The sequence below is a fragment of the Taudactylus pleione genome, unplaced genomic scaffold, assembly GCF_031769625.1.
Source record: "Taudactylus pleione unplaced genomic scaffold, aTauple2 ptg000381l, whole genome shotgun sequence".
In the NCBI taxonomy this organism is placed as follows: Eukaryota; Metazoa; Chordata; class Amphibia; order Anura; family Myobatrachidae; genus Taudactylus; species Taudactylus pleione.
The window spans coordinates 6,168,884-6,193,182 of NW_028284782.1; positions in this window are offsets into that span (position 1 = coordinate 6,168,884).

Here is a 24,299-nt window from a genome sequence, read left to right on the forward strand (position 1 = left end):
ATTTCTGGTGGGTGGTCCCAGCATCCAGCGTATCTAAGCAGAGCTCCTCCACCCTCCAGGTGTCTAAAACCATCTTGGCACTCACAGAATACCCTTAGGCAGAAGCATAATGCTGCCATGGACCATGCATCTGTCCCTGCCTCAAAATCCAACTCTGCTAGGGTGGGATGCTGCTGGGGTCCCCATTCTTGATCAGCGGCCTGGTGTCTCACGGCAGCTGTACTTAGTTGATGTTGCAACAGTCCCAAATTCTGCACCAAAACACTCTCCCGGCACCGGGGCTTGTGACACTTGGGGAAGTCTCACCAGCAGGAACAAGTCACCAAAGTCATCTAACAAGAGGTAATAAATGCTATTACTGTATCAATGTGGGGGCAGGGAGGTTTACTAAACAGCAGTGTAGAAGCTATCAGCAGTGATGTGAAGTGAGTTTAACACTTGTGGTAGTTAAGCAGTTACTGATGGGCATGATAAAAAGGAAGGAGCCATGAAAAGCTCTTCTCACTAAACTGCATGTCATCTAGTTGCTGAAGCTGGACAGCACAGTTTGAATCAGCAATTAAGCTTTGCTCCAGTGCTGGTATGAGTCATGTCATCTTGACATTGCCCACTGTATGCTGACCCTGCCTCCTCATCTCCCGTCACTGCAACATTGTGTGCACTGTCGCTGCAGAGTGTGCAGCACATAGTCTTCTCTCCAGTCCCTTAACTCCTCTGTGTTCCATGTCACATGTGTTGTTGAAGTTATGATGTGTCTAACATCCAGCTATAGATCATACAATAATACTACTTGTAGTTTTCGGTGCCTCCTCTGGGTGAATGTAATCTGTGCTGACAATACTGTCTGCCAAGCCACACGTCAGTGCCCTCCCCTGCACTTGCCCCCTGGGCATGTGCCCTGCTTGCCCCACCCACATAGCGAAACTGGAAATCATACATATTCTTAACAGTTCTCACAAATAATCTCAGTCATGTTTGTTTTTCATAATCATTTCATTAAATTAGTACTTTTTTTGCAAACTGTATATATATGTGAATAATATAGATCAACTTAAAATATTCATAAACATATGTAATAGAAAAACATAAAATAAGTATTTCCCTCAAAAATATAAATAAGCACACATAACATAAAACATAGCCATAAAATTCCTAAAACTACTGTATAAATGTTAACTTTCCAGTGAGGCAGAGCTGGCACTGTAGTCCAATGACGTTCTGCTCCCAGAAGTGGCAGGTAGTGAAGTCCTAGCGTAAATCTGAGGGTTAACATAGGGCCTCTCATAATGGTGGTGTATTCCCTTTTGAAATGGCATTTTTGGGAGGTGGGGAGTTATACATAGGGTGTAGGGATCCTGTTGTGACTTAGGATGCATCTCCATTAGGACACTATAAGGGATGAGTAGACCTCTGGTCCCCTTATATAGCACATCAGCCAATATCCTATGTGCTTCAGCTCTGTTGCTGTCATCCATTCATTGCAGCTTCTGTGCTATATTGGCTGCCATGAGTCAGTTGGTGGACTCCAGAATCTAACCAGTCACGGCCTCTGCTGATCTGTGCTCTCCCCTAACTCACATGAAGGTCTATTTACTAAGGCTTGGATGAAGATTAAGTCAACAGAGATAAGGTACCAGCCAATCCGCCCCTAACTGTCAGTTTTCAAACACAGCCAGTAACATGGCAGTTAGAAGCTGATTAGATGGTATCTTATCTCTATTCACTTTACCTCCATCCAAGGCTTAGTAAACTGACCCCATGGTCTTTTTTTTCCCCTCCTTATAGAAAAGGTAGATTGTTGTGGGTTTAAGGTGGCAGGAGGTACTGAGACTTGGATGCATGGAGGTAGGGTCACTTGGGTGGCAGTTGTAGCTTCATCTGTTTTAGCCACTGTCATAGTTGAAGCTTTATCAGTGAAAAACGATGGCTTTTGGAGAAAAAATATATACAAATAATTAAAATGTATATTCTAACAAATCATTGTGTTCTTGTTATTTAGCATTTATATTTTGTCTTTTCAGTTTCCATCAACCCAGAGGAATGGCCTGCAATGGCCCATTTTCTGGAGTTTCCACCCTGCAATAAATCTGCACCTTGATAAAATAGACTTGGTGGAGCTGGCATGTTGTGTCCTACACAACGATCTTCATCACAAAGCCTCCACTGTGCGCAGTACAACATCCTGTTTTCAGGACATTGCAGAATACATATATCTTGTATTTTATTTCATTAATAAACATTGCATACAAATTTGTCATTATTGTTTGAATACTTACTATGCCACTGCAAGCTGTCTCATCCATATATGCTGATATACTAAAAGACATGAATGCCCCCTAATTTATGCCCGCTTCGAGGTTGGTGACAAATGCTCTAGGAAGCTCCTGGTCAGCCAGGAAATGACAGCAAATCAAAATACCAGAGTCTTGGCTTATGCACCTTATCTGCTCCTGCACCAGATCTATTGTTCAGTTCTTTCTTGAACACTGCGTGGAGGTTTGAGATCTTTGTCCTGACTAAAGCCCACTGCACTAAGGGTGGATACTAAGGGCCTGATTCAGAGCCGGACGCTATTTGCGCTCGTCGTTCATAAAAAGGGGCTGGACATTTAAATAGAGCGCTCGCTCTTTGCGGTCTGTTGACGCCTCTATGTCTGAGCGAGCGAACGAAATATGCGCTTGCTATTTTGTAAAGACGCCCCCTGGCTGTTTGCATCATCTCCACTATTTATTAGATTAATCAAGTACATCGAAAGGCATCTGAACTGCTCGCAGTGCTTGTGGTTGGATTTTCCTACAGCAATCATGCGAACAGTTCAGGCTAAGAGACAACCAAGTGACGTGGCCGATGACGCTGCTTTGTTAATTATGCACTCCCATTAAACGCCCGTTTTCACTGTTTGGCATGCCTGCGTTCGGATCTCCACTCCCCGTTTTCAAGCACCTTCCCCTGTTACCACCCACAAACGCCTCATCCTGTCACTCAAATTAGCAGGCACTCGCTATTTTGCGAACACACGATTTCCGACCGCACTGACTGCTTGGCGCATGCGCATTACGACCCATACGCATGCGCAGATGTTCGAACATCGCTCGGAGCGAACGAGCGGCCTCTGAATCAGGCCCTAAGTGCACATCTAATACCAGCATAGCTGTTATGGCATCAGTAATCCACTGTGCAACTGGGTGACTGCTGTCATACTTGTTCCCCCTTGCAAAGAATTATTTGATAGTCAATTGTATTGTTAATCTACTAAAAATAGTCTTCTTCCTTGGCCCTTTCTGGGATGAAGATCCACTCACAGCAGCAGCAACAGGTGTAGCACTCAAGGATCCTTCTAAGGAATCATGGATAGGAAAGGAGTCAGTCATGCTTATGAAATTGGATGCAGCAGGACTACTTCCGATCACGATTGAGAATGTTGATGATGCAGGTGTTGGTAGTGGAGATTGTAGGCGCTTATCTAACAGAGAGAAGGGAGCAGCTAAGTGACGTTAGACTGATTGTTACGTTTTTAGCCAAAGTTTCTGAATTTTGCAAACACTTTGGAATTTGATGACTGTGCTACAAGTTACGTAACAGGGAGGAGGTTCCTAGATGGTCAAGGTCCTTACCTCTACTCACTCTTGCTTGACAAACATTACAGAAGGCTTGACAACTGTTGTCTGGATTTGGGTGGAAATAATTCTACACATGAGAAGTGGATTTTTTTGCTTTGACAATGGGCTTTTTTTATACCATGAGCAACAACTGTTGCCTGATTTACACAAACAACATCCTTGGCATCAACATCGTCATCATCCTTGTTAGCGCCAACTACAGAAATATCCTCCTTATCCTCCTGGTGCAATTCCATGGAAGCATCCTCGATTTCTATGTCAGCATTTTGGCTTGTGCTGCTCATCCCCACATTTGCAGAGGGCACAAAAATTGTAGAAGGAGGATCCTCTTCAAGTACAGTATTAGAAAGGTCAGGCTCACAAATGGCAACTGCGGACACACTTGGACTCTCCTCTGGGATCTGTGACTTTTCTGAGCACACAGTTGGTTCATATGCCTTAGCGATTTAAATTTTTTTGACACTTTTACAGGGAGAAGGACTTACATCATCATAAGATGCAGAACCACCAGTCATAACTAAAGGCCAAGGCCTTATCCTTTCCTTGCCACTTTCTCTGCAGCTAACTTAGCTTTTAATTTTTTTTCTTTAACACTGTAAAACATTGCTTGTTTGATTTCAAATGCCCTGACTTAAGCCCTTGGGCATTGGCCTTCGTACATGATGTTGACGGCCTTGCATCATCATCATCATGACTGCTGGCAGCAGCTGCAAGACTAGTATGTTGTTCCTGCTCTCCTCTCATTTGATCAACCTCCATATTAACAAAATTACACTGTGGTCTGACCAGCAGTGTCACTGAAGAATATTTTTTCTAACACTGGGGAAGAGCACCGCTGAACGAGGCATCAGCCCCTTGATGAACAACACAGACAGCACCCCTTTTTGATGGACAGCAAACCACCCTTGCCGAGTGCGGACAGACCACCTGCATTGCAGTCTCACAAATATGTAGACAATAAACTGCTGTCTGGCCAGCAGTGTCACCAAACAATAATAGCACAGCTAAGTTGCTAGCACACACACACACAAAAAATATATATATTTTACATTTTTTTGTGGATTCATAATATTATTTTATTTAACCTTTATTAATTTTTACACTGGGGAAGAGCACCCTTGAACAAGACAGCAGGCCCTTGATGAACAACACAGACAGCACCCCTTCTTTATGGACAACAAAGCACCTCTGCCCAGTGCGGACAGACCACCTGCAGTGCAGTGTCACCAAACAATAATAGCGCAGCTAAGTTGCTAAAGCACACACACACACAAAAAAGCATTATTATTTTTTTCACTGTGGAAGAGCACCCCTGATTGACAGAGCACTCCCCTCACCCCAGACAACATAGCACCCCTTTATGGACTGCAGCCCTAGCCCCTTGATGGACAGGACAACAACACAGCAGCCCTTATATATAATACAGCATCACCAGACTGAGAACCAGACCCACTCATCTCTAATCCAAATAGGATCATTAGGATCATTTTGCTGCATCGGTTATAAGGCACAATGATCCCTATGGCTACATGCATTTTTTCTGAAAAGAATCTGTGTGTTTTCATCAACAAATAGATTTTACTAACTGCTTTGGGTCTCATCTACATTTGGATGTCAAGTTTATGTCACACCTCTCAGATGTAGAAGTACACGTCCACTCATGGGTGTGGCTTTCACAATCTCCCTGAAATGCTTTTTCAAAAGTAGGCAAGTATGGTGTACCGTCGTGGCCGGCCAATACATGGCGCCTCTTCCTGGCACCTGAGAAGCCACCATACAGTAGTGGAGAGCTCTGCGTCAGACCATCAGCTTCCGTCTCCATCTTTCTATTGCCTGGCCCTACTCATTGGTGTTGCTGTTCTTCAGCAGCTTATTATGTAGTGCGTCCGGGCAGTGATACACGTAAATTATTGCCCATTGTGGAGAGTTAACAACAAAGTGAAGGGTCGGCATCTGTCTAAGTGGATCCCCAGCCAGATACAAGCACTTTTCTCGGTATAGGAGGTGTTCCACTGGCTGCCGGCTACTGACCTCAGTGATATGACAAACTGGTAAAAAATGTGTGGTCTTTAAACTAAGAACTATTCAAGTGCAAATTGCATATGTGGTATTGAGTATTGGGACAACTGTCTGTCATGCACGCTACTTGATTTCAACTCTCCCTGCCACCCATGCCTAAACAATCCAGTTTTTCCGGTTTTACGATCCTGAATACTAACTCATTAATATTGGATTCCTTCTTGTTTTTTCTTTGTTTGCTCGAGCTATTTGAAATGTAGTGTTTTAAACAGACTCTGACCAATTTCAGCTAGTATCAATATAAGGATCCATTGTTACAATTGTTGAATTGAAACTTTAATGGTGCATACACACGGTACAACTTGTATGAGCAATTTGAACAATATCGTTCATATCGTTCTTATTGTTCATATTGTTCATATCGTTATCGTTAATATTGTTCACTTTTTTGCAGTGACCAACCTGACCAACCTGACAATGACCAACAATGCGCGTTCCCGCATGAATGATAACGATATCTATGGTCTTTCACTGAAATATCAATCATAGATATCTACCAGTGTGTACAGCCAAAACCATTTGCCCTGCACTACAGAAAGTTGGAGGGAAATCTTTCAACGATATCTATGGTTGTTCAAGTTGATCCGTGTGTATGCAGCATTAGATTGTTTCTTATATTCCTCTAAAAAGGAAACTACGGCCCTCATTCAGACCCGGACGCAAGTGGCCGTTAGTACGTTCGGCGTACGTACACACATATGTAAATTCAAGCACTCGCTCGTATTTTCGAACGCATCTAAACATCCTCCCCAAATTCTACCGACCCCTCCGCTAACTAACGAGCGTGCCAAATAGCGAGCGTACATCCCCAATGTGGCTTGAAGGGAACGCACGCACAAGTACAAACCGGAAGTGGGTCTGTCAGATTCCGATTACCTGCTCCTTTATTCTGCCTACCTCCCTCAATCGTATCATGCCAATCAATATATCAATTATCTTAATTGGTTTTTTTTTTTGGACAATGCAATAAACTTTACTCTTGTCCGTGTTTGTGTTTACCCGCAGAATACGTACGGCTTAAACATTCGCTTTTCTTTGTCAAAATACATGTTTGAGCCAATTAAACATTTGTTTTATTTGTTTTTAAACACGCATATTTTCCTGGGTTCATTTCTTTATTTAAATTTGCTTACGCATGTCACTGCATCAACCTATCATAACTCTGAAGAGATTTGTGGCCCTGTCGAACACATGACTCATACACTAACCAATAGAATTGGTCCTGTTAATTACCCAAATATATTAGCCAATGAAATTTATTTTCGGGTCTTTATTAAAAATGATTTTTAGAAAATACACCATTGCCATCATGAGAGCCTCGGCATTCACCAGGCGCGAGCTGCTGGTGTTAACCGAGGTCATGGACAGGCGGATCACCAGCCAGCCTCCCCCCATCACCAATAGAGAAAAGCGTTCCGCATATGCGGAGGTACGTGGCCGCCTGCGTTCCTTCGGCTCACGCCGCCAGATCGGCCAGCTGGAGCGCAGGTGGCCCGACCTGCAACGGCGGACGCCCCGCTTGCTGGCATGCTTTCGCATGCAGATCGCGGAAAGTAAGTTTTTGTGACTGTGGTTTTCATGTTTATCTTTGTACTCATATGTGCATGGCCATGTTTTCATGTATGTCCTATTTATTCATTGTACTCATATGTGCATGGCCATGTTTTCATGTATGTCCTATTTATTCATTGTACTCATATGTGCATGGCCATGTTTTCATGTATGTCCTCTTTATTCTTTGTATTCATATCTGCATGGCCATGTTTTCATGTATGTCCTCTTTATTCTTTGTATTCATATCTGCATGGCCATGTTTTCATGTATGTCCTCTTTATTCTTTGTATTCATATCTGCATGGCCATGTTTTCATGTATGTCCTCTTTATTCTTTGTATTCATATCTGCATGGCCATGTTTTCATGTATGGCCTATTTATTCATTGTACTCATATCTGCATGACAATGTTTACATATTTGTGTTGTCAAAAATTAGTGTTTAACTAGGTCTGGGTTGAAAATAACCACAATTTGTTTCCCATATTTTAGGGGCAGAGCGAAGACTACGGCGTCATCAGCGTCAAAGACGGCGCTCTCGGCCCCTCTCCCCAACCCCAAGCCAAACATCAACACCCCAAAATTCCCGTATTTCCCCCTCCTCCCCAGCCTGCACAGACCCTGTTGAGGATATTTCGGGGCTCCATCCCCTCCATCCCAATTCCCCCTCTCCTCCAACCACCCCTCTCGTAACTACCCCCTCCCCTGAATCCCAAATCACCCCGCCAACCTCGTTGGGGAATGTTGGCACCTCCGAGGAGGACGAGGGAGTGGCTTCTGTAGCGGGCGTTATTGTGAACGGTATGTTTTTTTTTTTTTTTAGTTTTTATAAAAAACTGTATGTAATCCTGTGTCTGTGTTTTTTTTGTGTGGTTTGTGAGAATTTGGTGTAGATTTCTGTTTGTCTTTACCTTTTACTGCTGATTTCCCCATACACATATCACACCTTTCAGAATCTGATTTTTTTTCTTGCAATTTAATGGGGTGTCCATTTTTGGGGCCTTGATATTTTTGGGGTAATTCTGCTTTTGGTCACAATATTGTCATTTTTGGTTAGCTTTGTTTGGCTTGTTTTGTAATGTGGTTTCATTATTTATGTATTAAGCCCCACACTTTTCTAACCCACAGAGGAACAGAGGCGTATGGCGGACTTAGCCGGATGTGTAGAACGGATGCGTGCCTACGTCATCGGGCGGCTGGTGGTCCTTGACCATATGTCTGTCATCCTGCGTCCCTAATTTTTTTTTTTCCTTTAAAAATAGTTTTCTACAATAAAAAAATAATCTTAACGTTCTGTCTCATTCCTTGTCTCCAAATCTGAGATTGTTTACACTGACATAAGTAGACTCTTCCAGCAAGTATTTGCAATTATTGTCACTAAGATTGTGTGTTGTATTTTGTAGGAAAACAGGCACAAGAAACACCTAACAGTACCAATCTGATTGTCCTTTTTTGTGTTTGACAATTTATATATTACTACATTTTACAGGTTCCAATTTGGGGGGCAACCTGCTTAGGCCGAGATTACAAAGCCAACTGATTGTACAGGATTCCTTTTGGTGTTGGTTTTGACCCAGAAAACATCTTTAAATTTAGCTCAACTTGCGTCATTACAGGATTACCCCTTATTAAATTTTAACGTGAGTGAACCTGGTTACACTTGCTTGTAATGGGCAATAAAATGACCAAAATTACACTCTCAAAACATTTATTCACAACATAACTAAAATAGCAAAGTGTTCAGTCACAAACAATACACACAGTGATAAACAAAAATACAACCCATAAAACAACATTTGATAAAAAAAATGAAAAATCAAGAACTGGTTGATGAAGGACCATGCCAACATGATTCCACAAATGTTGCGTTGCAATATGGGTTCCAGAATATATTTCCAATGTGTCCCCATGAAGGATTTTTTAGGGTAGCAGGAAGTAGTCATCGTTGGAGTCCCAAAGATTATGAAATCAAACAGAAGATGTGGAAAAAAAAAGAAAATAATTAGATGTTCTCCAAAAATCCTTACCACATTGTGTGTAAACACTGTTGTGTTGCCAATAATTACCTAAAATATCAGGCCACCACATCATCGCGTATGGACCCCCCCACATACTGACCTCCGACCAACCTCGGGGGGGCCATCCTCAGGTAAGGCATCCTCTGGCTGCATTGGGACACCACTCCTTATGGCGATGTTGTGAAATATCCCACACAGGACTACAATTTTTGAAACCATATCCGGCAAATACATGAGCTCGCCACCAGAGAGGTGGAGGCGTCTGAATCGGCCTTTTAAAAGGCCGATACAGCGCTCCACCACTTGCCCGGTGGCTGTAAGTGCGGCATTAAAATTACTTTGTGGCCCTGGTGTGGGAGCCAAATAAGGAGTGAGCAGCCAGGGCGTGCAAGGGTAGCCACTGTCTCCTGTGAAAAAGAAGTGACAACATCAAGATCACTGTGTATCAAGCTTAACATTGTTATGTACTAAAGGTCTCCACTTACCCAGGAGCCACACATCACCAGCTTGTAGGTTGTTTAATTTGTGCCATATCCCTGATTGCCGGATGACGAATGAGTCATGTGCACTTCCGGGTAATTTTGCATTCAGGGACAGGATCTGGAGGGAGGCATCACATACCACCATTACATTCAGGGAGTGATAGTGTTTACGGTTGCGAAATATGGCCTCTAGCCGTGCTGGAGGCTGAAGTGGTATGTGAGTACCATCCACAACCCCTATGATGTGTGGGAAGCCAGCTATTTGGTAAAAATTGGCCTTGGCCACACTAAGGGCACCCATATCCAAAGGCATTTTAATAAAATGATGGAGGTGCTTGAAAAGTGCCTCCGTCACTGCCCTCAGGATCCGGGAAAAGGAGGATTGGGAGATTCCCGCCACTATTCCCACCGTTGTTTGAAACGATCCTGAGGCACAGAAATGTAACACCGCCATAAATTGCGTAAGTGGTGGTATTGCTGTAGGACTGTCAATTTGCCGCTCAAGATCACTCTCTATTAATGAGAGAGTGTCTATGATGATTTTGGGCGGAAGACGGTAGCGTCTTAACACCTCATCATCGGGCATTCCAAAAAGGGTGACACATGTTTGATATATCTGGGGCCTTGCACGCCTACGATGCCTACGCCTGGGACGAGATTGAGGTTGGTCGGCTTCCAGGAGCATGGCCACAACAATCCGACCAAGATCAACCTGAAATGGCAAGATTTGAATGCAAGGCTTTTCCCCCCCCCAAAAAATGAAATTTTACTTAGCTTGATGATACAATCCAATGATGCTTACATGCTGGGGTATTGTCATGATTGGCCAAACCTATAAATAATCACAATTTAAAAATGCAACAATTTAGGGTGGGCATTTAGGAATCTAAATTGGGTGCAAGACAAAACATAAAAGGGGAGAAACACACATTTGGGCAAAGAGCAAAACGACAGTGCGCAATTTGGGCCCAAATGTATTAAACAAATGCTAAAGGGAAAACACAACCAATTTAACGGGTCTAAATAAGCATTTAAAAATGCGCTAATTAGTTCGCAAATACAAGTCACAATAGAAACAGATAAAAATGCGCTAATTAGTTTGCAAATACAAGTCACAATAGAAACAGATAAAAATGCGCTAATTAGTTCGCAAATACAAGTCACAATAGAAACAGATAAAAATGCGCTAATTAGTTCACAAATACAAGTCACAATAGAAACAGATAAAAATGCCCTAATTAGTTCGCAAATACAAGTCACAATAGAAACAGATAAAAATGCGCTAATTAGTTCGCAAATACAAGTCCAAAAATACGCAGATATAAAAACACGAATTATTTCATACATTTCTGACTAACAAAACCAAAGGTTAAAAGTGTAAGGTCAAACAAAGTTGCGTAAATACAAACATGAACATTTAATAAACAAGTGAAAAAAACAACTTACCAATAGAGAATATATAAGTCTCCGGATCAAAAGGTCGTTGGGGCAGAGCCAATAGAAACCTAACAAAGGCGAAAATTGGAAACATTAACGAGCCAAAATTCACGAAAAGAAGGAGACACAAATTGAACAAAAGTTAGATGGCCAAAAACTTACCAAATAAATACACGCCAAAAAAAAACCCACCAGAAAAAAAGAGAACGGAAAAAAATTAAAGAAAAAGACAAACCAAAAACAACTCCCAACAACGCCAAATCCAAAACCCGCCAACAATCCACTCCGACCGACGTAACCTCCAACAACCAACAACCGCCACCTCGACTCGAGACGCCGCAAGCCATAAATAGTGTTTAGTTTCCCGCACAAATTAAGGAGGGATCATAGGAACGCACAATCAATGATGCGGCCGAAAAATAAGGACGCATGTATAAATACGTCACGAGCCAAAAAAAACGTTCTGGTGTATTTCTTGTTTGGAGATAAGACATGGCTACAGACCAGGGAAACAATGGCCAACAGTCTGCCGGTAAGTATTTCAGGCATTTCAAAACAATGATTAATTTGAAACATAATATAGTGCAAGTTGTGAAGCTTAAAATTCTCAACATTTAAACAAATAGGTGAGGAGGATGACATGGAAGAGGCTGCTGGGCCCAGTATTCCGGCCAAAGCTGGCAAAAAGAAAAGGCAGCCACAATTCACAAGAAAGGAGATGGAGGTTTTGGTTCAGAAGTGTGTGGACATCCTGCCACAGGCAGACAGGAATATGAGTGCAAGCCAGAAGTGGAGAATGTGTGAGGAGGTAGCCGTTGCTGTCAATAGGGTGGGTGATTATGTCCGTCTAGCCCGGGATGTCAAACGGCGGTAAGTAAAAACTTGACCCCCCTAAAACCAAAACCCATTTAAAACAAAAGGATAATGGTTCCAATTTCACCCACAGATGGGCCGACTTCAAATATCGCCTGAAGCAAAAACTGGCGGACAGGGCTAGGCATGCAAGGGGTACAGGTGGGGGACCCACCCCTGTGTCATTGGAGTTGAATGATTTAGAAGAGCTGGCACAGGGGTGTGTGCAGGCTGTGGAGGTGTTTGGCGTGTCCAACATGGATACGGACATGCCAGACTTTGCGGCTCCTCATGTTGTCCAAGGTAAATATTGTGATGTCACCAACTCTGAAATATTATTGTGCCAATATGTAGATTCTAATGTGACTCTTTTCTCATTTTTCCAACAGAGACACAGGCGGATGAGTCTGCTCCAGAGGGGAGCCGAATTTCTGCTGGCTCTGCAGGGGAGGAACCAGTACATCCGGCTGAGGACCCTGCAGAAGCCAGTCCAGGGCAATGCCCCTCGCAGGCAGTGTCCCTCCTCACAGAACTGAGGCCCTGGAGCAAAATGCTGCGGCCAACGTGACCATTGGTCAGGCCCTGGCGGAAAATACCAGGGCCAACATCCGCATCGCCAATTCCCTGGAGCAGCTCATTCGCCAGCACATGGTGGAGCCGACCTCCCTTCCTGCCGGAACATCAGGATCCTCCACCTCTGGCACAACATCAGCCAATCCTCCAAATGTGCCTAGCCCTGTGCCTAGTCCAGAGGCCACAACATCTGCCTCTGGATGGGCCAGCCTGATGACATCCCGGACCCGGTCTGGCGCCCTCCCTCCCCCAGCCAAACGGGGGAAAAAACGTTGACAGCACTGGCTACTTTTCCCACACTCCTTCTGTGCTTGCCCCATATTCCTTTCTGGCCAAAACTTCCCTCTCTTTTCTTGTGAATTGTTTTTAATTTTTAGCTTTAAGTTTCCATCCCTTTTATGTTTGCACAATTAAAAAATGTTTTGGGAATAACACTGCAAAAAATGTTTGGGCTAAAAATGTGCATGAAAATGTTTTTATTTTCCAATAAATTTTTTAAAAATGTTCGACATTGTATTCTGACATTATTGTAGAAATGGTTTACATTTAATCCTGGCCCACAAGGCAAAAACGAGCTCCCCCAAAATTTAACCGAAAAAAAAAAGGGCTCTTTAAGGAACGTTTTAAAATTTACATAAGGATGCAAATTCGCCAGGCAAAAGCAAAATGGAAAAAAACACACAAACATGATGACATTATTGTTACAATAGCCCAAAAACCAAATATCAACCCAAAACAAAACACCACCAAATGTACGCTAATTGATTGTGTAATCCTGACATTAGCAGCTATGATTTCCACCTTTGTGCTAACCCAAAAAACTGATTTCAAAACACATTCCAAGCCGGTTTTCAATACAACACTAACTGTTTTTCTGACAAGCCGTGATTAATAGATGCAACATCGTGGAGTGCCGGGACGGAGGAGAAGGCCATCGCCAATGTGGTCGAGTAATCCAGACCCTAAGCTGTGCGAGCATTTTGAACGGAAAGAGGATCATCCAGTGACGTATGAGTTGGTACGAACACATTTGACGTTCGCATCTGATAATGTATGTACGCCCCAAAAACGCCTCGCCACGCCTGCGTTTTTCCATCTCCACCCCCGTCAACGCCCAAAAACGCCCTGTTCTGTCAATCACATTTGACATGTCACTTCCTGTACGCTATTTGACGAACGAGACAAAAAAAGCTCGCAATATGCCGTACGCACATGCGCAGTGTTACACCGACGCATGCGCGCTTTCTCAACATCGGAACGCAACGAGCGTACTGCTGTTAACGAGCGGCTCTGAATCAGGCCCTACATCTCTTCCAATGGATAAAAATCTGGTTATTATGAACAATGATTTTGCTATATTGTGATTGATTGCTGCCGTCTATATTGTTCTCTATTATGCAGAGTCTACATGACTGTTAACTTTAATTCATTTGACAATCTAAATAGAATATATAGTTATATGTTTATTTGCTGATCCATGAACTGTAAACTATAAACAATGGGGGTCATTCAGACCTGGTCGCAAGCACCGATGTGCTCACAACCGGGTCGATGGGTAGCCCTGCGCACGCGCAGCGGCCGCACCGCGCGTGCACAAGTCCCGGAGCGAGAGAGAAACTCTCTCACTTCGGAGCTCGCTACAAAAGGGGCGGCTGTCGATGTTGATCGACAGCTCGCCCCTTTTTGAAGGCGGGCCGGGGGGGGGGGTGGTTTCCAAATCAGTGATGTCAGTGGGGAGCTTCCTGCTCGATCTGAGCAGAAAGCTCCCTGGGGCTTGCGAGTGCCCAGACCCAACCTTAGGGTCTGGTCGTAAGCCTTGATGGTCGCGATGGTGATCATCATCGCGACCATTACCCTGGTCTCTAGCTAAGCTGTGGGTGGTAACAGCTGTCAGTTTGGTTGTGGAAGGTGCAGCTGTCAGTTTGGTTGTGCTAAGGAAGCACTTATTCATGATAGATTTATTCATCCTAAAGGTTAGCGTCTTTGGGCCTGATTCAGAGCCGCTCGTAAGCGGCCGCTCGTTTGTTCCGAGCGATGTTTGCCCAACTGCGCATGCGTACACATCGTAATACGCATGCGTGAACCAGTCAGTGCGGCCGAAAATCGTTTGTTCGCTAAATAGCGAATGCCTGCTAATATGAGTGACAGGAGGAGGCGTATGTGGGTGGTAACAGGGGAAGGTGCTCGAAAACGGGGAGTGGAGATCAGAACGCAGGCGTGCTTAAAGGTCAAAACAGGCGTTTTATGGGTGTGCATAATTAATACAGCATCGTCACTGACCACGTCACTGGGTTATTTTATAGTCAGAACTGCTCGCAAATTTGTGGTAGGAAAAACCAACCACAAGAATAGCGAGCAGTTCATACGCTGGTCGATGTACTCGATTAATCTAATAAATAGCGGACATGACGTAGGATGCGAGCGGCCAGAGGGCGTAGTTATCCAAAAAACGACCGCAAGTTTTGTTCGCTCGTTCAGACATAGAGGCGTGAACAGAACGCAAAGAGCGAACGGTTCATTTGAATAGCCACCCCTTTTTTTTGGAACGAACGACCGCAAATAGCGACCGCCTCTGAATCAGGGCCTTTGTGTTTTGAAGCTTCTTATTGTATTCTCAGACCATTTGGAATGGGGTACATCCAGGGCCAGATTAAGCCTTCGGGGGGCCCAGGGCACTTAGAAAAGTGGGCTACTTCCCCTCTTGTCAGCAACACCCCTCTGGCTGTGCCAGCTGAGCGCCTCCTATGCGAGCCCCTCCCCCTGCACCTCCATAAGGCAGCTGCTAGAAGAAAGTGAGGCTTTCCAGTTCTCACAGTATTTGGTTCAAATAGCTTTGGGTGCCGGGGTGCAAATAGATGGTTAATCTCTTTGGGCAGTGAAGGTGGGAATGATCTGATGGATGCTGATAATGTTACGTAATAGTTTTATAGTACATATGTCAAAATAGGCCAAGATCAGTATAGGGTTGCAAGATAGGGAATCGGTATGATATCCCGGCTGCCGCATGGCCGGGAGTTCGAATCCCGGCAGCGGGCAGCCCAACAAAACAGCAGAGCCTGACAGCGGAAGCCCGACAGCGCTGGAAATCCCGATCATGGTAAGGTAAGTATCAACTAATCTAACCTAAACCCCCTAACCCTCCTTAGGGGTGCCTAACCCTAACCACCCCTCTGTGCCTAACAATAATCCCCCCTCTAAGTGCCTAACCCTAACCCCCCTTCCTCGCTGCCTAGACCTAAGTCCCCTGGGGGGGTGCCTAACCCTAAGTCCCCCCCGGGGGTGCCTAACCCTAACCCTCCCTCCCCCAAGCCTAACTCTCCCGGGGGGGTGCCTAACCCTGAGTCCCCCCCGGGTGCCCTAAACCTAATCCTCCCCCCCCCGCGGCTGTTTGCTCGGGGCGCCCGGCATCTGCTTGATCAGGGTGCCGGGCGCCGGTCTCCCGGCGTCGGGGAAATGAACGGCGTCTAGATATAGATGCCGGTCATTTATCCCATGGCGGTATAAAGCAGTCGGGAAGCCGGCTGCCGGGATTCCAGCAGCCGGCTTACCGATTGTATACCCGAGATAGATATTGCAGGTCAAAATTGAGAAACCACAGATAGAGATTAATTATGAAGATGAAAATAAATGAGGTACAGAGATGGTAATAGCATGAGAGGTATAGTTAGCTGCTCCCAGCAGGGGTGTTGGGTCAGTGGGTGCAGACAATGTTCAGGTCTCTGTGGCTGCAGCCTTTGGTACACAGTATATAAACTGTATAAAGGAGACTGATTCCTCCTGCTCTGATGGATTTATTAGGAGAGCTGCTCTTGCTGGGGCCAAAGGTGTGACATATCTGCCTGTGACTGAGGAATCTGTTATTTCAGCTCTTTAGGACCAAGAAGAGTCATTCCTCCAGTCTCTCAACCTCTCCTGGTGTTCAGTGGCTGTAAATTTCTGTTATCAAAATAGTAGCAGCCCTTATCTCCCACCTTCACCTCTCTCTCTCCCCCACTATGCCAATTTGTTTCTCCCTTTGCTCTGCACTATACTGAGCTGTGTGTGCTGTCAGGCTACAGTGGGAAAGTTGCCACTTTTACTACTGTACCTTATAGCTCTCATATGCCATCAGATCGGCATCTGCAGCTCTGTTCACGCTGCTTGCATGGATGGATTACTGTGCCTGTGCAGAGCAAAGGGTGAGGAGAAGGTTAGGACTATACTATACAAGGCTGATGGACCTGTGACATCACACCCACGTGACCCGGCCTGAAAGGAGGAGGGGTGGGGATGCTAACTGGGGACCAAAAGTGTCCCCTCGCGGGCTCGCTGCGCTCGTCACGCTTCGGGCACGGTGGCTCGCTGTGCTCGCCACAAATATTTATTCCCCCTCTATGCCCTAGTGGATGGTAACACAGAAGCGGTCCAGCCTCCTGCAGCAGTCACGTGGTGGATACGTCACAGAGGTCCTTTAGGAACATAGGAAATAGCAGCAACTGTGAGGGAGAAGGCAGGAGAGCACAGTAGTCTCTGTTGTCTCCTCCCCTTCCCCTGTCATGTGGAGCTGCAGCTTGATGGTGACTGACAGTACTGTACAGGAAGCGCTGCTGATTGGTCAGAGAGGGCATCTGCTCCCAGCAGCAGCATGTTCCTCTCAGCTGACTTTCCTGGCCTGGCTGTAACCCCTCCCCTTGATCATCACTGAAATGACGGACGGACTCGTAGACAAATAGGCAGTAGTCCGCAGCCATTTGAAATAAAACAAAAACACAGCTTCAGCAGGGGGCCCCCTGAGTACTCGCTCCCTGTGCCCCCCCCCCCTTAATCCGGCTCTGGGTATATCAGGAGTAGACTGACTTACAGAACTCAAATCAGTATAGCTTCCAAAATCACTTGAGTTTCAGAAATCACTGCAAAACAGAGGGGGTGATTCAACTGCTGACAGATATGCTATTGACACTGCTAACATGTTAGCAGCTGCGATAGCTGTAAAATAGTAATGCAGCAGGTGGCGTTACACTTCCTGCATGTATTACTGATCAGAGCTGCATCCAAGGATGCAGCATCATATCTTCTGAGATCCTTTTGGCCAACTGAGTGACCATGGAGTCACGAAAGACAGCTGCCGCAGATGAATAAAAGAGGCCAGGAAATCTTCATCAGCCGATGGAGATCCTGGCCTCTCTACTCTCTCAATAGTGGCAACAAGCCTGAGTTTTGAGAAGTGGAGGCCGTCACCACCCCCTCCTTGCCCAGAAATGCATGCAGATTGCATGCAGGATCACAGACCCATACTGCAAATGTGCAATATGTGTCAGGTATATGCACAGATTCACAATAATCGAGAATCTGCGTAATCCCTGTCACTGCTTCCACATCCTAATCACCTCCTTTAATCACTCTGCAGACTAACATTGAAAACCATGTCTAGTAGGGCTGCCATCAGGAATGCCATGGCTGAAGTCCCATTCCCGGGCAGAAGGGGGCTCACCCGCAGTGGCACTGTATGGCTGTGATCTGTCTCCCCTGCTGTTTGTAATCTCTGCATTCTAAACTTTGCCAGGATCAAAGATTGTGGATTTATTATGCTGCCTGCCAGTCTGAATGTATCGAGTACTGAGCTACTCATGAGCCTGCCAGGCACTCTGCTAAGACCCTCGGGGTGACTGCTTTAAGTTGAGATAGTGAGTGAAATGCTAATAATGCACACTGTTTAATGTCAAAGTTTATCATGCAAACACAGAGGACTGATTATCTCCGTATTTCATGTATGTGGCTGTTAGAAAAGGGATATAACACAGCACTTTGGAAGAGATGAGAATGTGATAGTGTGTGTCTGAAACCAGCACCTCAGTCCCAGAACCCATGTAATTTAAGTGTCCTGGTTTTATGGGATTGTATGACAGTGTGTGGCGCTCATAAAGTTCAAACCTAGGCAAAAAACCTAATCCTGATCAAACTACACCACCTTGCCAAATTTGGCGGAGTTAGGTGCAAAACTCTGGCTGTGCATAATGGACAGACAGATACGCACACTTTCTGGCTTATTATATAGATAAATGACTAAGCACATGTCTAGTTAGATGTTTTTTTATGTCCCTTTCAGGAGATAGCACATATACTTTCAGTTGTTGGCTTGTCACTCTTATTGCACCCAAACACAGAGCAGCATTTTGCATACAATGCCCACCTAGTCATTCACAGCACGTCTTTGGCATATCAGAATCACTCTTCAGATGCTTCAACCAGTCTATGATGGATGTGGCATACAAGATCATTACTCTGTGTGTGATATTTCTTAATATTGCCATTAGGAGGGGTGTGCTTTGGGAGGAGCAGCCCAGGGCTGCTGGGAAAGGGTTGATGACAAAGAGCCTGTGAGTGAAGATCTGCCAGACTTCCAGGCTTTCTGGCATGATGTGCTGTGACAATATTTGTTTTTGCAAGTATTAGTTGCTTTCTCATAATCAGCCTTACTCATGACTTTTGCCTCGAACATTCTCAAAACTTGATTTTGTTACACGGAGAAAAAGAACACCTGAAAGTAATTTGACATATAGTACCAATTCAACACACTTTATAAAATCACAAAAAAGACAGAGACTTTCAGAATATTAAATTAAATTGGTATAATTCTGCATCACATCATGCCAGACCCCAGCACCCCATCCCTTCCTATCCCAGCCCCCCCCCCCTTTATCCTACCAACTCTGACCTATCTCTCCGTATCTGGAGATGAAGTCATGGCTCTCATCTGGTCCTCCCTCCTTTCCACCTCTTGCCATCAGCAAAGACCTCCTTACTGCCAAATTCTAGGGCCACTACTTTCTTCTTATTCTCAACCTCTCTGCTGCTTTAAACATTGTGGACCAACCTCTGCTCCTGAAGTTCTTCACTCCCTCGGTCTGTGTGATACTTCAACACCTGGCTGTCCTCCTACCCCCAAGGTTCTGTTCTTGGACCCCTCCTATTCTTCCTCTAGACATCCTCCTTAGGTGAGCACATCAGCTCTTCTAGCTTCCAATATTATCTCTATGCTGATGACACTTAGAGCTACCTATCCTTCCATGACCTCCCCCTCTCTCCTCACTCATATCTCCAACTGTCTCTGTGCTATTTCTTCCAGTATGTCCCAGCAATTTGTTAAACTTAACATGTATAAGACTGAGCTGATCATATTCCCACCCTCCCGCATAACCTAATTTCCCACAATTGCATTACCTATTGACAGCACAAACATCTATTCTAACCAGCAAGTACGCTGTCTTGGAGTAATCCTTGACTCCTCCCTCTCCTTCAAACCACACATCCAGTACCTTTTGCAGTCCTGCATCTCCATCTCAGAAATATCTCCATGATCAGACCCTTTCTCACCCCGGAGATAACTAAGACCCTCATCCACTCACTGGTCATCTCCAGATTGGACTACTGCACCCTTCTACTTTCTAGCCTCCTTGCCTCCCATCTCTCCCCATTCCATGTCCTCAATGCTGCTACTTGACTCATCTTCCTCTCCAAATGCACTACAACTGCATCCCCTCTCCTAAAAACCTTACACTGGCTCCCAATCCCCTTCAGAACCCAATTCAAACTTCTCACACTCACAAAGCCCTCACCCAATCCAATCCTATTTACATATCTGACCTTATCACCTTTCACACCCGCCCACTTTGCATCACAAATACACGTTGCCTCTCCTGCCAACTGATCATTTCCTCCCACTCCTGTCTCCAAGACTTCGCCCTGCTGCTCCCCACCTTTGGAATACTTTCCCCTGCAGACTCTTCACCTCTCTACTAATCTTCAAATGGACTGTCAAGACCCACTTCTTCATCAAAGCTATCCAGCTCTCATCCTACCCTACTGCTCCATGCTCCTTCCTCATTATCTACCCTATCTGTGTCATCCCTGTCTGCCCCCCCCCCCCTCCTTAGAATTTAAGCTCTCGCGAGCAGGGCCCTTTTCCTTACCTGCCTCTCCTTCCCTTACTTATACTACTCCTAACTCCCCACGACAGTACCTAACACTTGGTTGCTGATGCTCTGCTGCTTATTTAGTGTTGTGCAGCAATGTTTATAAATCACATCCTTGTCCTGTATTGTTTTGTACTGTTAATAACAGATGATGGTTGCATGACCCTCTTGGTACTATTTTAACCTCATGCAGTATGTTAGGATCTATCCACCCCTGCACAAAAACCCATTTTGTTTATAGTGCAAGGCCAGTAGGTAGTGCAAAGGCCGGCATTTGTCCTCTGTTTCTTGTGCTGGCTAACTTTATGTTTGCTGCATTTGTAGACTTTCTATAGTTGGTTCTTCATCTGTATCTAAGAGAAAAAACTAATTGCAAATCAATGTCATTAAATAAAAAACACAGACAAACAGACATAGAGGGGGCAATTCAATTGTTTTGCCTGCGGCTATTTTTTTAAGGAGCAATTCAATTATTGCTCTGTCTTAGAGCGACAGCCGCTGGCACCAGCATTTCTGCTTGCACCTTCAGGAGGGTGTGAGCAGAAATGTTGAGAAACCTGTGGTTAGGGCACACTAACCGCAGCTAGAGCACCATAACCAGAACTTTAGACGGGTTTAGCCGTTACATGACTAAACCCGGTCTAATAAGGCATGACGAGGGCGATAATTAATGAGAGGCCAGAAAAATTTAATTGCTTAATTATCACCTCTCACGCAACATTTGAATCACCCCAAAACAGAGTTACATTTTTTTAAAAGCTGCCTAGAAAAATCCAGAATAGTAAAGTGGATGAGGAATTGATTTTTGTAATTGATTTTCAAAACAACATTGCTTGATGTTTGTTTTGGCAAAGTAGAGATGTATGTTGTTTAGTACATGAAGAGGAGGAGGAAGAGGAGGGGGAGCAACAGACTTGCCACAACTGGAGGATTCCCAGGATGGGGGTGCAAAATGTGTGCATATAGTGATGACGGCTGATCTGACAAACTGATGCATATGGACACTGCCTCCATATTGAGCTAGCCAACTCCGGGTACAGGGGGAGATCCACAGCTATTTTCAAGCACAGAATGTAGCCACATACAGTATATATGGCTATTAATCAGCCACTATGACGTCAAAGCCTCCAGTGGTGTGAGATGATACCCTGAAGCAGGGGCTGGCTGGCATCTTTTAGCCTGGGGGGACACAAGTAAGTGGCCCGGTTTTTCCACCAGCGCTTTGCAATGGGGAAAGACACATGATAATAGCCTCTGTAGGTGTGGCTTGTCTTATGTGGGTGTGCTTTTAAATAGATAAATTAAATACATGAAAAATTGTTATGTCAAAGAGCTATAAACAACTACAACGACAAGCCCCATCCCGAACCAGAAACCAATCTAGTGACCCCTATAATATGCACACAGCACTCTAGTAATGGATATACAATGCAGGAACCATTCAACTTACCATTATACAATACAGGGACCATTCCTGTGACCATTATACAATACAGGGATTATTCTTGTGACCAATATACAATACAGTGACAATTCTGAAAATGCAGAGAGCATCGCAGTGACCGCCATATAACACAGAGAATATTGCAGTCACTGCCTTATAATACAGAGAGCATCTCAGTGACCAACATATAATGCAGAGAGTGTCGCAGTGATTGCCATATAATACGGAGAGCATTGCAGTGACTGCCATATAATACCATAATACAATGAACACCTCAGTGATCATCAATTAATGCAGGAAACATCACAGTGACCACCGGATAATGCAGAGAGGTTTGCAGTGACTGCCAGATCAGGGATCGCTGCAGTGACTGACAGATAATGCAGAGTGGTTCGCAGTGACCACCATATAATGTAGGGAACATCTCAGTGACTGCTGGATATTGCAGAGAGGTTTGCAGTGACCACCAGATCAGGGAGCGTCACAGAGGCTGCCAGATAATGCAGAGAAGTTTGCTCTGATCGCCAGTTCAGAGAGCATCGCAGTGACTGCCATATAATGCAGGGAGGTTTGCAGTGACCACCATAAAATGAAGACAACATCGCAGTGATCACTGGATAATGCAGAGAGGTTTGCAGTGACCACCAGATTAGGGAGCGTCGCAGAGTCTACCAGATAATGCAGAGAGGTTCGCAGTGATCACCATATCAGAGAGCATCACAGTGACTGTATATAATGCAGAGGGGTTCGCAGTGACCATCAGATCAGGGAGCATCACAGTCAGGTGCTGGCTGGCAACTTTCAGCCTGGGGCCAAACAACGGCAAGTGGCCCAGCTTTTCTACCAGCGAATGCCATTTTAAAAAGGGGCGTGACAATAATGTTGGGGGTGTGGTTTGTGTAACGTGGTGCTGCAGAGCAGAAAATATTGTATTTTTTTTTTGCAGGGGTCCTATCCTATATCTGATAGCTATATATGGGATGGGATGAAATATATTTCAGCTGTCCCGTGTGTTTGTTACTTATGTATCATGCACATTGATATTTATGTAGGGGGCAAATGTAGTAATTATTTAGGTGACTTGCACATGTGCAAGTACAACCTACATAAATATCAATGTGAATGATATATAAGTAACAAAAACATAGGACACCTACACTATATATCATTCCATCGCCTAAATAATTACATATAGTATAGGAGGACCCGTGTAATATATAATAGTGAAGTACATAAAATATGCTGGCAGTGGCACTTATATGCAGAGTGGTTCGCAGTGATCACCATATCAGAGAGCATCGCAGTGACTGTATATAATGCAGAGAGGTTTGCAGTGACCACCAGATCGGGGAGCATTACAGTGGCTGCCAGATAATGCAGAGAGGTTAGCAATGACCGACAGATCAGGGACCATCGCAGTGATGTGCTATATAATGCAGAGAGGTTTGCAGTGACCATCAGATCAGGGAGCATCACAGTGGCTGCCATATAATGCAGAGAAGTACACAGTGACCACCAGATCAGGGAGCGTCGCAGTGACTGTATATGGTACATCAGAGGTTTGCAGTGATCACTAGATCAGAGAGCGTCGCAGTGGCTGCCAGATAATGCAGAGCATCGCAGTAATCGCCAGATAATGCAGAGACCATCAGTGACCCACATATAACACATATATTATGAATATACCCCTCACACACAATAATACCCCCCCTCACATACACACACATTATTACACCCCCAGGACAGACAGTAATAAAACCCACCCCACCTCCCAAGAAAAAAACAACTACACCCCTCCCCATTGCATAAGTATCCCCCCTCAAATATCATTTAAACTATTTCACACCTCCACTGGCACCTGTCTAGAAGGGGGATCTGTCTGGTCCCTGCGGAGCTCCAGGGTACAGGAAAAGATGAGAAACAGGGATAGACTAGAGAAGGGGCGGAGACTCGAGGTGAGGGGGCGGGGTCTTTGGCAGGGACAATCGGAGGTAGATTAGTCAGACAGGGTAGGAGAGGGGCGGGGCCTCCTGGTGGGATCTTAGCCAGGGACAGGAAAGAGTTTAAAACAGTCAAAGAGTGTAGAGGAGTGGCGGAAACTCAGGGGGGACAGACGCAGACAGGAAGCCAGGTACCAGTGCACACTGCACAGCCCTTACAATGTAGCTGACTCAGAAGGAGCCACAAGCTGCAAGGATGTAACAGGCAGAGAATGATGCCCATGCGCTCTGATGCTGCTATAGTCAGAGCAACTGAGAGCACTTTCTGCCTGTTACCCGGCTGTCAGTCC